This window comes from Mesoplodon bidens (genome assembly GCF_964165515.1).
Source record: "Mesoplodon bidens genome assembly, chromosome: 1".
NCBI classification, from domain to species: Eukaryota; Metazoa; Chordata; class Mammalia; order Artiodactyla; family Ziphiidae; genus Mesoplodon; species Mesoplodon bidens.
Window position 1 is genome coordinate 113,828,271 of NC_138176.1, and position 14,157 is coordinate 113,842,427.

Here is a 14,157-nt window from a genome sequence, read left to right on the forward strand (position 1 = left end):
TTTATCAATCCCTTGTCTGTTTTTTAAGGCAACTGCTGTGCCAATGAAAGGCCGTAAAGTAGAACTGGCTGAGGGCTGTCAGCCACCTTAGTAGCAAGAAGAGGCCACAGAGTGAAGTGGAAAGAGCATTAGACAGATCCAGCCGGGAATTCCAGCAGGCTTGCTGTGTCCCCTTTGTAGATTTCTTTACCTCTCTGGGCTCCCATGCCACCGCAATAAAATGCAGATTATGCTTGATTTAGGCTAAGGGTCAGAGTGTAATAGTTGCTCAAGAATTGCAGCTCTTCTGGGGGCTTCCCTGGTGGCACAGTGGTTGAGAATCCACCTGCCAATGCAGGGGACACGGGCTCGAGCCCTGGTGCAGGAAGATCCCATATGCTGTGGAGCAACTAAGCCCGCAAGCCACAACTACTGAAGCCCATGTGCCCTAGGGCCCGCGCGCCCTAAAGCCCGTGCTCCACAACAAGCCACCGCAACGAGAAGCCCGTGCACCAAAACGAAGAGAATCCCCGCTCGCCACAGCTAGAGAAAGTCCACATGCAGCAACGAAGACCCAACGCAGCCAAAAAAAAAAAAAAAAAGGATTGTAGCTTTTCTTAAATACATGGAGAGACATCCCATGTTGATGGACTGGAAGCCTCAATGCTGTTAAGAATTAAGCAATTCTTGGGAATTCCCTGGTGGTCCAGTGGTTGGGACTCCACGCTTTCACTGCCAAGGGCCCGGGTTCAGTCCCTGGTCAGGGAACTAGTCCCCTGAAAGCTGCATGGAGGAACCAAAAAGAAAAAAAAAAAAGAATTAAGCAATTCTCCCCAAATTGACCTACAGATGCAACTCCATCCCTGTCAAAATCCCATTAGGGCTTTTTTTTTCCCCCAGAAAATTTGCAATGGTTCTCACCCTGCAAATTGGAATCACTGAGTTCTGAAAGAGCTGAGGGATGTGGAGGCTCCTAGCTGGGGGCCCTGTGTATTTGCAGCTGGTGTTGGTGGCCTTTCTGGACCCCACGTGCCCTTTGATCACCAGGAACTCTCACACTGGTAGGAATCGAGGTGGAGCATCTCACACATGTATTAGTTTCCTAGGGCTGCTGCAACAAAGTAAACGGGATTTATGGTCTCACAGTTCTGGAGGCCAGAGGTCCACGGTCAGGGTGTCGACAGGGTTGGCTCCTTCTGAGGGCAAAGGTGGAATCTGCTTCTAGCTTCTGGTGCCTTGGTGGTCATCTCTGGTGTTTTCTTGCAGATGTATCACCTCAGTAGATACCTCACTTCAGTGTTGGCCTCCCTTTCACGTGGCGTTCTCCCTGTATATGTGTCTATCTCTGTGTCCAAATTTCTCTTTTTAATAAAGACACCTGCTCATACTGGATTAAGGCCCACCCTAATGACCTTATCTGAACCTAATTACCTCTGTAAAGACCCTATCTCCAAATAAGATCACATTCTGAGGTCCTTGGGGCTAAGACTTCAACATATCTTTTCGAAGGGACAGAATTCAACCCATAACAGGTGGTAAAGGAATTAAAATGGTGCTTTACATTTAAAAATGGATATCCTACTGAGTTTAATGCAAAACTCATATGGATTTTTAAATCAACCTTGAAGTGTCTCAAGGATATCAAGCTTTTGGTAAACACCCACTTCCCCAGGCACCTTCCTACACCTCCTCACCAGTATCCCCTCCCCTGGGGGTGCAGCTCAGCCCTTTTGTCCTAAAGAGCATTTTGATGGGAAAGCTGGGTGCTCCTTTATGTCTTTCACAGGTGAGGATGCTGACGCTGGAGGAGGGGCCAGATGGTGCCTACCCCATGGTGGGCCTTCAAAAGATATTTATTCTCCTTTATTTTGCTTGACCAAAGCCATGAACAGAATGTAACTTTAGGTTTCTAAGAGCCGATCTTGCTTAAAACCTCATTAAAATCCCTCCCCATTCCCTCCACACTCCATCAAGTATTAAGAAAACTTATTTATATTATATAAATAATATATATAATAATATAATATATTATATATATATTTTATATTTTATATTATATTTAATTATATATTATATATTAGTTATATATTATATACATTTATATTTATATAATTATATATTATTTTATATATATTATATATTATACATAATTTATATTTATATATATTATATTTATATTTATATTTTATATATAATATTATATAGTATATAATATATATAATATATTATATTAATACAGGTGACATCAAAGGCCTATGACCCTTCTATCTTTTTGACCCTTGGCTCTTTGCCCTGTTTGGAAAAGCAAAATTGTAGTTATCTGATGCTACCAAGTGTGTCTGGTGCTGCATCCCCAAAGGCTCCTGTGTAGTTGGGTCCTTTGAGTCCCTCAGTGACGGCTTCGTGGAGGGTCCGGTGGACACTGCTGCCCTGGTTAATCACTGCTAAAAAATGCTACCCATCATCTGAGCCTTCAGTGAGTTATAGCAACATCAAAGATCACTAATCACAGATCATAACAAATATAATAATAATGAAAAATTTTGAAATACTGTGAGAACTACCAAAATGTGACACAGAGACTCAAAGAACAAATGCTGTTGGAAAAATGGCACCGATAGACTTGCTTGATGCAGAGTTGCCCCTCACTTTCAATTTGTAAAAAAAAACAAGACAGTATCTTTGAAGTGCAATAAAATGAAGGGCAATAAAAGAGATGTGTCTGTGTATCATTAGATAATATCTTAAAGTAAAACCTTTCCCCTGATTTTCAAATATGTGCCACATCTGTGACAAGCTATGGACAGAGGTGGAAATGGGTATTTCCATCTAGGATAAGTTATTCCAATTTTTTTTTTTGCGGTACGTGGGCCTCTCACTGTTGTGGCCTCTCCCGTTGTGGAGCACAGGCTCCGGACGCGCAGGCCCAGCAGCCATGGCTCACTGGCCCAGCCGCTCCATGGTATGTGGGATCTTCCCGGACCAGGGCACGAACCCGTGTCCCCTGCATCGGCAGGCAGACTCTCAACCACTGCGCCACCAGGGAAGCCCAGCCCAGTATTTTTTAATTAAGGTATGTACATTGTTTTTTAGACATAATATGATTGCACACTTGATAGACTACAGCATAGTGTAAACACGATTTTATATGCACTGGGAAACCAAAAAATTCATGTGACTGCTTTAGTGCGATATTCGCTTTATTGGGGTGGTCTGGAACCAAACCCACAGTATCTCTGAGGTATGCCTGTATAAATCTTTCTACTCCAATTGGCTGATGTGATTTCCTAGTCCAAGATTTACAATGACTTAAGAAAACGAATGTGTTTTATTTTACTTTCCACGAATCCTTGCTAGCATGTAGATTTCAGTTGATATCTATGGAAACAGGACTTAGAATTCTTTGTCTCTATTTTCAGTTTTCAAAAAGGCTCTGGCATCATTGATGGTAATGGGGGTGATGATACATTTCAGAACCTGCCTGTTACTTCAGTTTTACTTTTGTTGTTTTTTTCTCCTGGACCTTTGAGGCAGGAGCCAGACTACACACCTGGGCGTGGGGACAAGGAAAGGAGGGTAGGAACTCAAGAAAGCCAAGAGAGGCTACTAGCTCCATGCTGAGAATGTCTCAGAGCTGTGCCCTCCAAGGGCAGGATGAGAGCCATGAGTGGGTACCAGTCATTCTGGGAGGGAATCATGGGCCAGTCCTGCCCTCTAGCCTTCCTGCAGGGTAGGCAGGGGTACAATTCATAATTAGTGCTCATTCAAGGCCTCAGGGATGGAGTTCTAGGAGTCCCACGCTTTCCTGTCCCCCTTAAAGAGTGGCCCATTGTTGACAACCCTGTCTGAGATTCCTCAGAGTCCCCTGACCTTTGCACATCCTCTTCTTGTTGTCTGGAATGCCCTCTCCTCCTTTATCTGCTTCGCAAACTCCTCTTTCCCTTCAAGACCCAGCTCAGGCCTGGCCCTCCCAATCCTCCTGTTTATCTCTGAATCCTGCTTCTATCCCCAACATCTGGCACAAAGTAGGAGCTCAAGGAACGCACAGGATGAATGAACTTTCAGGCAAGATGGTTGGATTATGGAGACAACATGGGTTCTGGCACTGGAGAGAGGTCCATTTGCATGTCATACCTGAAATGCACTAATGGTGAGACCCTAAACAAGAGACTTAACCTTCCTGTGCCTCAGTGTAATCACACAGGAAACAGGACAGAAGTATTTACACTGCATTTCCCACAGTTTCCCTAAGGTGAAAGCATTCCGTGAATTTCTAAAGTGCTTTGCCAAGGTCAGAAATAACCAACACTTCCTGTGTTCTTGCTGCACACCAGGCACTCTCACCTCCTACCCCAGGGAGCCCCACAGTGACTATGAGATGGACATTCATACCCTAATTTCAGGCGGGTGCAGGGACTTGTCCCAACACGTGGCAGACCCAGGCTTCACCCAGACCCCTCCCACTCCTGGAACGCACGTCTGCTTGATGTACTGCAGGAAGGGACATATCCGGAAACAAGGACCCCAAAGAGCTCTTCTCCAACTGGCTGTAGCCGAAGGGCCAGCAAACCATCCCTCACTTATGAATTATTCAAGCCCAAACCCGAAACCCCAGTGAACGTTTAAACGCACTAAACGCTGCTGTTTATCTCAAACTTCATAATCAGTTTATTTTTTTCCTCTCCCAAAGGATCCCACTTGCATCTCAATGGCACAGGGGTGTTTCCCACTCAAATCAGGTTATTTCCCCTTAGGACCAAGTGAACCAGGACACGAAGCAATTTCAAATCTGATCAATTGCTAAGATGTATTCCATGACTGGCAGAGCCCAGGCAGCCGCTCTTCCTCTTCTTGTTTTTCCCTTTGAGTGGAAGGAACCAGTTGTTTCTCGAGAGAGGAGAGCCTGCCTGTTGCTTACAGGTTGTGTGAGCCATGCACGGCAGGGTCAATCAAGGGTTCAAGTTCTGCGGCTGTGATGTGCTGCCCAGAGAGTGGGATCCTGCTTGCTTTGTGACAATTTACATTTTCCAAATAACAAAACTGGGTAAGGGCCAGGGCAGTGCACGGTTTCAGGGCTTTTACTATCAGTCATCCCTAGCAAATGCCAGTTATCCATTGCTCTGTAACGAGTTCTCCCCAACACTGGGTTGAAAACAATAATCATTTTATTATTATTTCTCATGGTCATGGGTGTGGACTGGGGTCACCTGGGCTGTGCTCGTGGGATTGCTGTCAGCCAGTGGCTTGGGCTGCACTCGTCTGGGGGGTCTTCTTACCTGCATGTCTGGTAGCTGATGCCTGCTGTCGGCTAGGACCTCAGGATGGGCTGCCAGCCCAGCCACGTGGCCGTCCCGTGTGGCCTGAGCTTCCTTGCATCATGGAGGCTGGGTTCCTAGAGAGATAATCCAAGAGGACCAGATGGAAGCTGTTCCACCTTGCAGGCCTGGCCTCAGAAATCACACCGTAGCCCCTCTGTAGTCACAGACCTCCCGCCCTCCCAATTCAGAGAGGGAACGTGGTCCTGCTTCTCAAAGGCAGGAATGTCAACATCACATCAACACAACATCACATCAACACAACTCTTTAAGAACCTGTGGGATGGGAGATGGTGCTGAGGCCTTCTCGGAAAATATTATCTACAGGGTAGAACCTGGACACGCTTGGCCTCATGACTTCTAGGTCAGTGCTTTAACTCTGGTTCATGCTGCTTTGGGAGGTATGTGGGGTAGTAAAATTGACTACCTATAGATTAAACCCTTCTATATGGTAAAGAAACCACACAAACAAAATCCGAAAATCCCTGGGATATATTATTTGCAATATCTATGACAAAGGGCTAATTAACTTTAAAATGTATAGGGCCCTTGTAAATCAGTAAGATTGTCCCAATTTTTTAAAAAACTAAGGACTTGAAGACTCAGTTTACAAAAAGCAATTAAAATAGGAGTATACATTTAAAAAGTTCAACCCAACTAAAAGAATTAGGTTTTAATAAATAACACCCCCGTGGGTATCTTCTAATTGTCAAAGATTAAAAAAAAAGAGAAGAAAAAAAAAGAACCACCCAAAGGCAAAAATATAGGGAATGGGCCCTTCCAAACACTCCTGCTGGTGGGTGTAAGTTGGTACAAACTTTCTGAGGGGCAGCTGGGCAGTATTTCTTAAAAGCCATAAAATTTCAAATCATAGTGAGTTGGAATTTATCCTAGAGAAATGAATAAGGACACTTTGGTACACCTGAAACTAATACAACATTGTAAATCAACTATACTTCAATTAAAAAAAAGGTTTAAAAAAAAGTGCTGTTCATGTGCACATTTAAGTGGAAAACAAAAATACCTCAAAGTATATTTAGCAGGATCCCACTTTTCTTACGTAATTTTTACAAAATATATATAACCATTTTGAGCACATTTCTGGGTGGTACCAATGTATGAATGAGATGATTGCTGAATAATGAGATTTCTGGTGATTTCTTTTTCTTGTACCTTATGTTTATTTTCCAGTTTTCTAAACACAAAGAAATAATAAAGTAAGCTAAAGTAAAAATCACTTTCCACTTAAAGTATTTTGTAAGGGAAAGGTGGGAAGGATGTGAAGGCATGGCCTTTAGAGCAAAAACCAGATCTGGAGCTGGACTCTGCTCTGATACAAAGTGCATGATCTTTGCCACATTTACGTCACTTTGGGCCTCAGTTTCCTGAGATGACCAATGGGCACAGTAAATTCTACTTCACAAGGTTCTAATGAGGAGGGACCCCATTGCCCATTACCTTCAGTAAAGGAAATCTTCTCACTCCGGGATCCCTGCTGAGCGCTCTCCCTTCTTTCATCTCTTAAAGGCCTGAATGTTGGAACTCATCACGCAGCACCACTTGGTACCCATGCTGACTAAGCAACGAGACACACTTGTGGGTGAGAATGACGTCTGGTTTGCGAGGGGCCTGCATTGTCTGGAATTAGCCTTGTATTCTGTGTCATTGTCCACTGAGGTACACCGGGAACCTGGTCCCTGAAGAGAAGGGTACACTCACGTGTACACAGAGGCACACTTAGGAATACTTCTGTGTGTTCCTCATGTCATGTGTAGATGTCTATAAATGCTTACTGAATAGAGATGACAGACTCACAGACATAGAGAACAGACTTGTGGTTGCCAAGGGCAGGTGGGGAGGGAGAGGGATGGACTGGAGGTTTGGGATTAGTAGATGCAAACTATTATATATAGGATGCATAGATAACAAGGTCCTACTGTAGAGCACAAGGAACAATATCCAATCTCCTGGGATAAACCATAATGGAAAAGAATACAAAAAAAGAATGTCTATATGCATATCTGAGTCACTTTGCTGTACAGCAGAAATTAGCACAACATTGTAAATCAACTCTACTTCAATAAAAAAAAAAAAAAAAGACTCTGGGAGGAAATGCTGGGCTGTTTGGGGGAATGGAAATCTGCAATAAAATGTAGAGGCTTGAACACATTTGGGACACTAACATTTAGACTTCCTTTGGTAGCAGGTTAGGCAACTGACTTTTAAGAAAGTTCGTTAGCAGGAAGGTGGGAAAGCTTGGACCCCTCTTCTTTCGGGGGAAGTTACGTGAGTGGCCAGGCCTGGGAGCCTCAACACCCCGCCCCCCATGCCCAGCAGGCATTGAGCGGTGTATCCTGCCCTCTAGTGGTCCCTTCTGGAATTGCCTCCAAGGAGAAACCTTGACGCAGTGGGGCCGGAGAGCTCTCACGCAGTCGTCTGGGCCCCTCTACCTTCGCCTGCGCTTCAAGCAACCAGGGCGTCAGTCTCAGAGCCTGTTTTTCAAGGCTTTTTGGCCCTTCCATCTCTTAATTGTGTCTTGTTTTAACAAGGGCCCCTTGTAAGGGTTCTTCTCCAAAGTAACGGGCTCTGCTTTAGGCATCCTGGCTCAAGAGGTGAGGGAGTCGGCAGTGCTGGATCTCAGAGCCATAGCTGGGCAGTGACTGCTCCGCCAGCGGGGCTGGGGCCCTGCCTCCACCTCCTTCCAGCCCTCCTCAACCTGCTTGCTCCAGGATCTGCGACAAGAATTTTGCAAAACCTTGTTTCCTCTTACATTTTTATTCAGAACATTTTTCATCATAGGTTCGCTCAATTGTAAAGAGATGTAACTTCAGGTGTATTGTCCATGTTGGTATTAAAAAAAATAAAACTGTTACAATCACTCTACAAATGTATCCAGTGAACCCCAATACAAGATCATTTCCAATCTACCATCAGCTGTTGAAAAGAGCTGTGAATAAGCCCTTTAGAACGTCCTTTCTCTCTTTGCATTTGTATTCCCATTCCCCATAAAATGTTATTGTAATGTGATGTGTTTTTGTCCTGGAAAGTCTTTTATTGACTACCTTGAACTGAATAACCCAGACTAGAGGGAAAGGAAAGGATGCCGGAGTGAGGCACCCCACGGGGAAGGGCAGGGCAGCCTGTCAGGTGGTGCAGACCCACACAGCAGGGAGCAGACAGGGCTCCAGGGCCAAGGAGCAAGGCTGAGAGATGTGCAGGGCTGCATCCTCCTCGGACTATTTTCTATTGTCCTCAATTCCCTTGCTTGCTTCCAGAGGGTCTGTCACCCTCAGCGCAGTAGCTGGGGCGGTACTGTGGAAGGAGCTGAGGGGTATGGGGAGGCGGGGTCTGCTCCATGCACTGCCCTCTCCTCGGAGGCCTTTGAGGAGGAAGACGGCAGTAATGGGCCTGGGAGGCTGCAGGGGGCACATGGGCATCAGCGCCAAGGACACCAGAGATCCCCACGGAGCAGAGAGGAACACAGACCCACAGGCTCAGCAGCTGGAGGGCAAAAGACATAAGACAGCTGGAAATGCCAGAGGCAGGAGGTATAGGTCCTGATTACAGCCCCTTCCCAGTACCATCCCTGGCCCCAGAGAGCTCAGTTCCTGAGGGAATGTGTCTGAAAGCCCCTCATCTACTTCTGTTACGAGACCATTCATTTCATGCCTTCTGTATTGTCAGAAATTCTAAATGTTGGGACTTCCCTTGCTGGTCCAGTGGTTAGGACTCTGCGCTTCCAGTGCACGAGGCACGAGTTCGATCCCTGGTCGGGGAACTAAGGTTCCGTATGCCACAAGGCGCGGCCAGAAAAAGAAAAAAAAGAAAGAAAGAAATTCTAAATGTTAACATTTATATTATCTGAGGCCCAACACCATATGTGCACATAACAGATACTCAATGCGTGGTGATAGTTTTTAAACTAAATCCATGAGTGGATAAATGAAATAGTGGAAGCCCTCTTGGGCTTAGTAATCAGACCCCCAACATTTATTCCTCAGGTAAGAAAAGTTAGCTGCTATAAGTATTAAAATGAAATGGCTTAATAGAGAAGGAGATTCAATTGGCTTTGAGGATTGCTGATCAAAGCAACTATATTTGCATAGTGGGTCTGTCTTTTAAGACCCAACATCTTATTCCCTCTAAAAAGCCTTTCTGGATCAGTTTTACCCTTATTATTATTATTTTTTTTTTCTGGCCGCACCGTGCTGCATGTGGGATCTCAGTTCCCTGACCAGGGATTGAACCCGTGCCCCCCTGCAGTGGAAGCACAGTCTTAACCACTGGACCGCCAGGGATGTCCCATTTTTATTGGCCTCTTAAACTGTGTGTGTGTGTGCGTGTGTGTGTGTGTGTGTGTGTGTGCGTGCGCGCGCACGCGCACACACGCACACGCAGGTAAATCAATCACTGGAAGCATCAAGCTATGGGGTGTCCTTTCTCTCTACACCCCAACCCTCTGGGACTACACCACTGGGACTACATTTGTCCCAGGAGGGCTGTTGTTGGAATAATGGTGAACAAGGTGTGAGACCGAAAAGACTGGCAAGGCCATGCCTGAGGGCAGAGGAGTCCCCACTCTCACCGCCCCCAGGAGAACTCAGAGCAGGGCGTGGGGGAAGGGAGGTCAGGGCACTCCTGACCCGGGAGCCGAGCCTGCGGGAGTAAGAGAGTGGCCCCCCGAGAAAGGGCAGTGAGGGAGGAGGGCAGCCCACCGACTGCCTTGTCTCCCTCGGGGAGGGGAGAACAGCGCACCTTACCCGGTCTGCAGAAGGGCCGGGGAGCCGCAGCGGTCCAGGCAGTCGGGATGAGGAGGCTGCAGAGTGACCCCCGAGGATCAGGGGACCAAAGACACCCACGGAGTGAGACCCTGGGGCAAGAAAGTCTCAAAGCACAGCAGCACCCCTGGAGCGCCACTCGGAGGGAAAGGCTGGAGGCGCACATCCACAAGATCCAGGTTTTGTTACCAAACACAAGTTCGTGTGCCCCATGCATAGTGAGGCTAAATAAACCGAACCCTCGAAGTGAAACAGGAGGGAAGGGCGCAGGGCACAACGTTTGAAAGGATGACATAGCCATTGAGGATATGACAAAAACTGGTTAGAACCGATTAGGCCCAAGATGGCGGACGATTCGACTTCCGGTAGACCTCGAGCCTCATTATGCACTCATTGTAATATATTAGCATATGATAATCACGCGCGCGCCATGACAGTTCCGAGGCTGACCATAAAAGGCCAAAAAGTGGGCAGTGGCCCAATTCCCGGAGATCCCTGCCCCTTTCCCAAAATAATTGGAATAATCCTCCCACTTGTTAGCCTATGAAATTACCCAGCCCATAAAAACAAACCACTCCATATTTCGGAGCCGCCCTCGTCTTTTGAGATGGATCGCGTTCGGTCTATGGAATGTGTATCTCTCCAAATGAATCCACTTCTTACGTCTCACTTTGCCTCTTGCTTAATTCCTTCTGAGCTGATACACAAAGAACCTGAGCTTCATTAAGTCCTGACACCAGATGTGCGATCTCAATCAAAAGATAGTGGATTAGAATCCCATCTGAGTTGTGAGGTTTCAGGAGTTTGGAGCAGAGAAAGGTTTATTGTAGGGCCAAGGAGAACAAATGGCTTGTGCTCAAAAACCCCGAACTCCCCGATGGTTTTGGGGGTGAAGTTTTTAACAGGCAAAATTTGGGGTGAGGGCTGCAGGGTGTGTGTTCTTTCTTCTGATTGGTTGGTGGTGAGGTAACAGGGTAATGTTCCAGTAATCTTGTGCTCAGCCTGAAGTTACCATCCTCCACCTGGATGGGGGCCTTAATTCCCGCAGAAGAACTCAAAGATATTGTGTATATCCCTTGAGGAGGAACCAGGATCCTGCTTTAATGGCTACACTATAGTTTCTTGGCTGGTCCTCTTCTGTTTCTGCATTCCTTCCCTTCCCTGATTAGTAATTGTTTGAATCTGCCCTGTGGTACTCAGGCAGGTCTAGGCGGCTGAAGTCTTTATCCTGTAAATAAGAAACTGGGGACACAAAGGTTTTTGTGCCCAAGAGGACCCCATGGGGGTCCTGCTCAGTTTCACAGGGAGCTTAGATTTGGCTCTGGGGGAGAACCTGAGGAAGGATGGGGCAACGATGCTCCTTTAATATAACTGAGTTTGACCCCAGAGTGGCTGAGCAATTACTATATTGAACTAGAATTCCCCCGAGTGAGGAAATGAAGTTTTCTGCCGTTGCAGACTCTGTGCCTGAAAGTCAAAATGAGCTACAAAATAAATAGGACTTTTTGGTACATTTTTCTGTACATCTGTATAATTCATACCTGCTAGTTACACTGTAACTAACATGTATCCTAATTGGACACAAGTACATGTGAGGTGTGGTTATAAAAAAGCTTTTTAAATTTTTTTTTAACTAAACTACAAACATTTAAAAACATACTCAAAAGAAGATCATAGAGTTATGAACTTACGTGTCAGTTAGGGTTTGTGCTCGAAGAATGTCACCTGCCATATCAGTAAACAAAGGATGTTGCTGCCATCAGTCACTGCAGTCACCCTGGACCATGCACCCTGAGGGGATTCAGGACAAAGAAAACCAGAACACTGGCCCTAAATACTAAGGTGCATATCAAATGAACAACTTCAAGAAGCCCAGATTCTTGCATCTTCCCATACATAGAAAAGCGCCAAATTCATTAACTTGCGATGTCTGGTTTTCTTTAATTAACAGTAATCTTTTGATGTTCCGACTCCCTGGGGTTTTTGTTTGTTTGCTTTTTGTTTTTGCAAAAACTCCTATTTATCCGGCTCCTCCCTTGCCTCTTTGGAGCCGAGCCTCAGAGTGATCTGAGAGGCTAAGTCCTCAGTGAGTCTGCTGAATAGGACATAATTCTCAGCTTTTAGGCTGTGCAATTTTTTTTTTCAGTCGCAGTCTCAAAAGCCAGATGTACCCATCTTAGGATAATATGAGGGAGGTTTAAAGTTATGGCTGGGGTGTGATGAACCTCAGAGGGAATGGAGCAGTCCTAGGGGAAAGTGCCAGGGGGCTGTTACCTCCCTGAGGTCCAGAGACCAGGGAAGAGAGTGGTTCCTGGGACCCTAGCAGACAGCGTAGGAAGGGGGACACCTGGAGAGGGGCAGTGACCTTCAGTGGTCAAGGGGTAGAGATAACCTTCAGCAACTCGGCAGGGAGAGGGAAATAAACACTTAGATTCACTCTCCTCTCTCCCTCCCTCCCCGCTAGGAAACCAGGGGGCAAGGGAGACACAGATATCATCCTTAGATGGATTGGCCTCTTGGGGTCCAGCTAACCAATAATCTTAATTCCATCTGCAAAGCACCTAGATTAGAATCTTGGAATCTTTAGAATTCAGCCAACTACAACAATGATCAGCATTTTGCCAATCTTAGGTAACTCGCCTTTCTTTAAATTACAGTGTATTTTTAGAAAGCAGGTTTATTGAGATTATAATTCATATGCCATACAATTCACCCATGTAAAGTGTACATTCAATGTTTTTTTGGTATATTACATTAGTAATTTTAAAAATTGTGGTAGAATATATATTACATAAAATTTGCCATTTTTAAGTGTACACGTGGCATTAAGTACATTCACAATGTTGTGTAACCATCACCACTATTTATATCCAAAACTTTTTCATTACCCTAAGTAAAAACTCTGAAACCATAAAGCAATAACCCCCATTCCTCTTGCCCCTAGCACCTGATAAACTCTAATCTACTTTGAGTCTCTGAATTTGTCTATTCTAGGTACCTCACATAAGTAGAATCATATAATATTTGTGACTGGCTTATTTCATTTAGCACAGTGACTCCAAGGTTCATCCATGTTGTAGCATGTGTCAGAACTCCATTACTTTTTATGGCTGGATATTATTCCCTTGTATGTGTACACTAGATTTTGTTTATCCTTTCATCTATTGATGGAATCTTGGGTTATTTTCATGTTTTGGCTGTTGTGAATAATGCTGCTATGAACATTGGTGTTCAAGTATCTGTTCGAGCTCCTGCTTTCAGTTTCTTTGGGTGTATACCTAGGAGTGGAATTGCTGGATCATATGGTAATTCTGTGTTCAACTTTTTTTTTTTTTTTTTTTTTTTGCGTTACGTGGGCCTCTCACTGCTGTGGCCTCTCCCGTTGCGGAGCACAGGCTCCGGATGCGCAGGCTCAGCGGCCATGGCTCACGGGCCCAGCCACTCCGCGGCATGTGGGATCCTCCCGGACCAGGGCACGAACCCGTGTCCCCTGCATCGGCAGGCGGACTCTCAACCACTGCGCCACCAGGGAAGCCCTGTGTTCAACTTTTTGAGGAACCACAAAATGGACATCCATGTTGGCTGCACCATTTTACATTCCCACTGGAAATGCACAAGGATTCCAATTCTCCACATCCTCCTCAACACTTATTTTCTGGTTTTGTTTTTGATAGCCATCTGCCACCCTAATGTGTGTGAAGTGATATCTAATTGTGGTTTTGTTTGGCTTTCCCCTAAAGATTAATGATGTTGACCATCTTTTCATGTGCTTATTGGCCATTTGTATATCTTCTTTGAAAAAATATTTATTCAAATCCTTTGACCATTTTTGATTGGGTTGTTTTTGCTATTGTTATTGTTGAGTTATAGTTCTTTACATATTCTGGATATTAACCCTTATCAGATATAGGATTCACAAATACTTTCTACCCTTTCATGGGTTGGTTGTCATTTCACTTCTTTTTTAAAAAAATATTTATTTGTTTATTTATTTATTTGGCTGTATCAGTTCTTAGTTGCGGCACGCAGGATCTTCGTTGCCACGCGCAGGATTTTTGTTGCAGCATGCGAACTCTTAGTTGTGG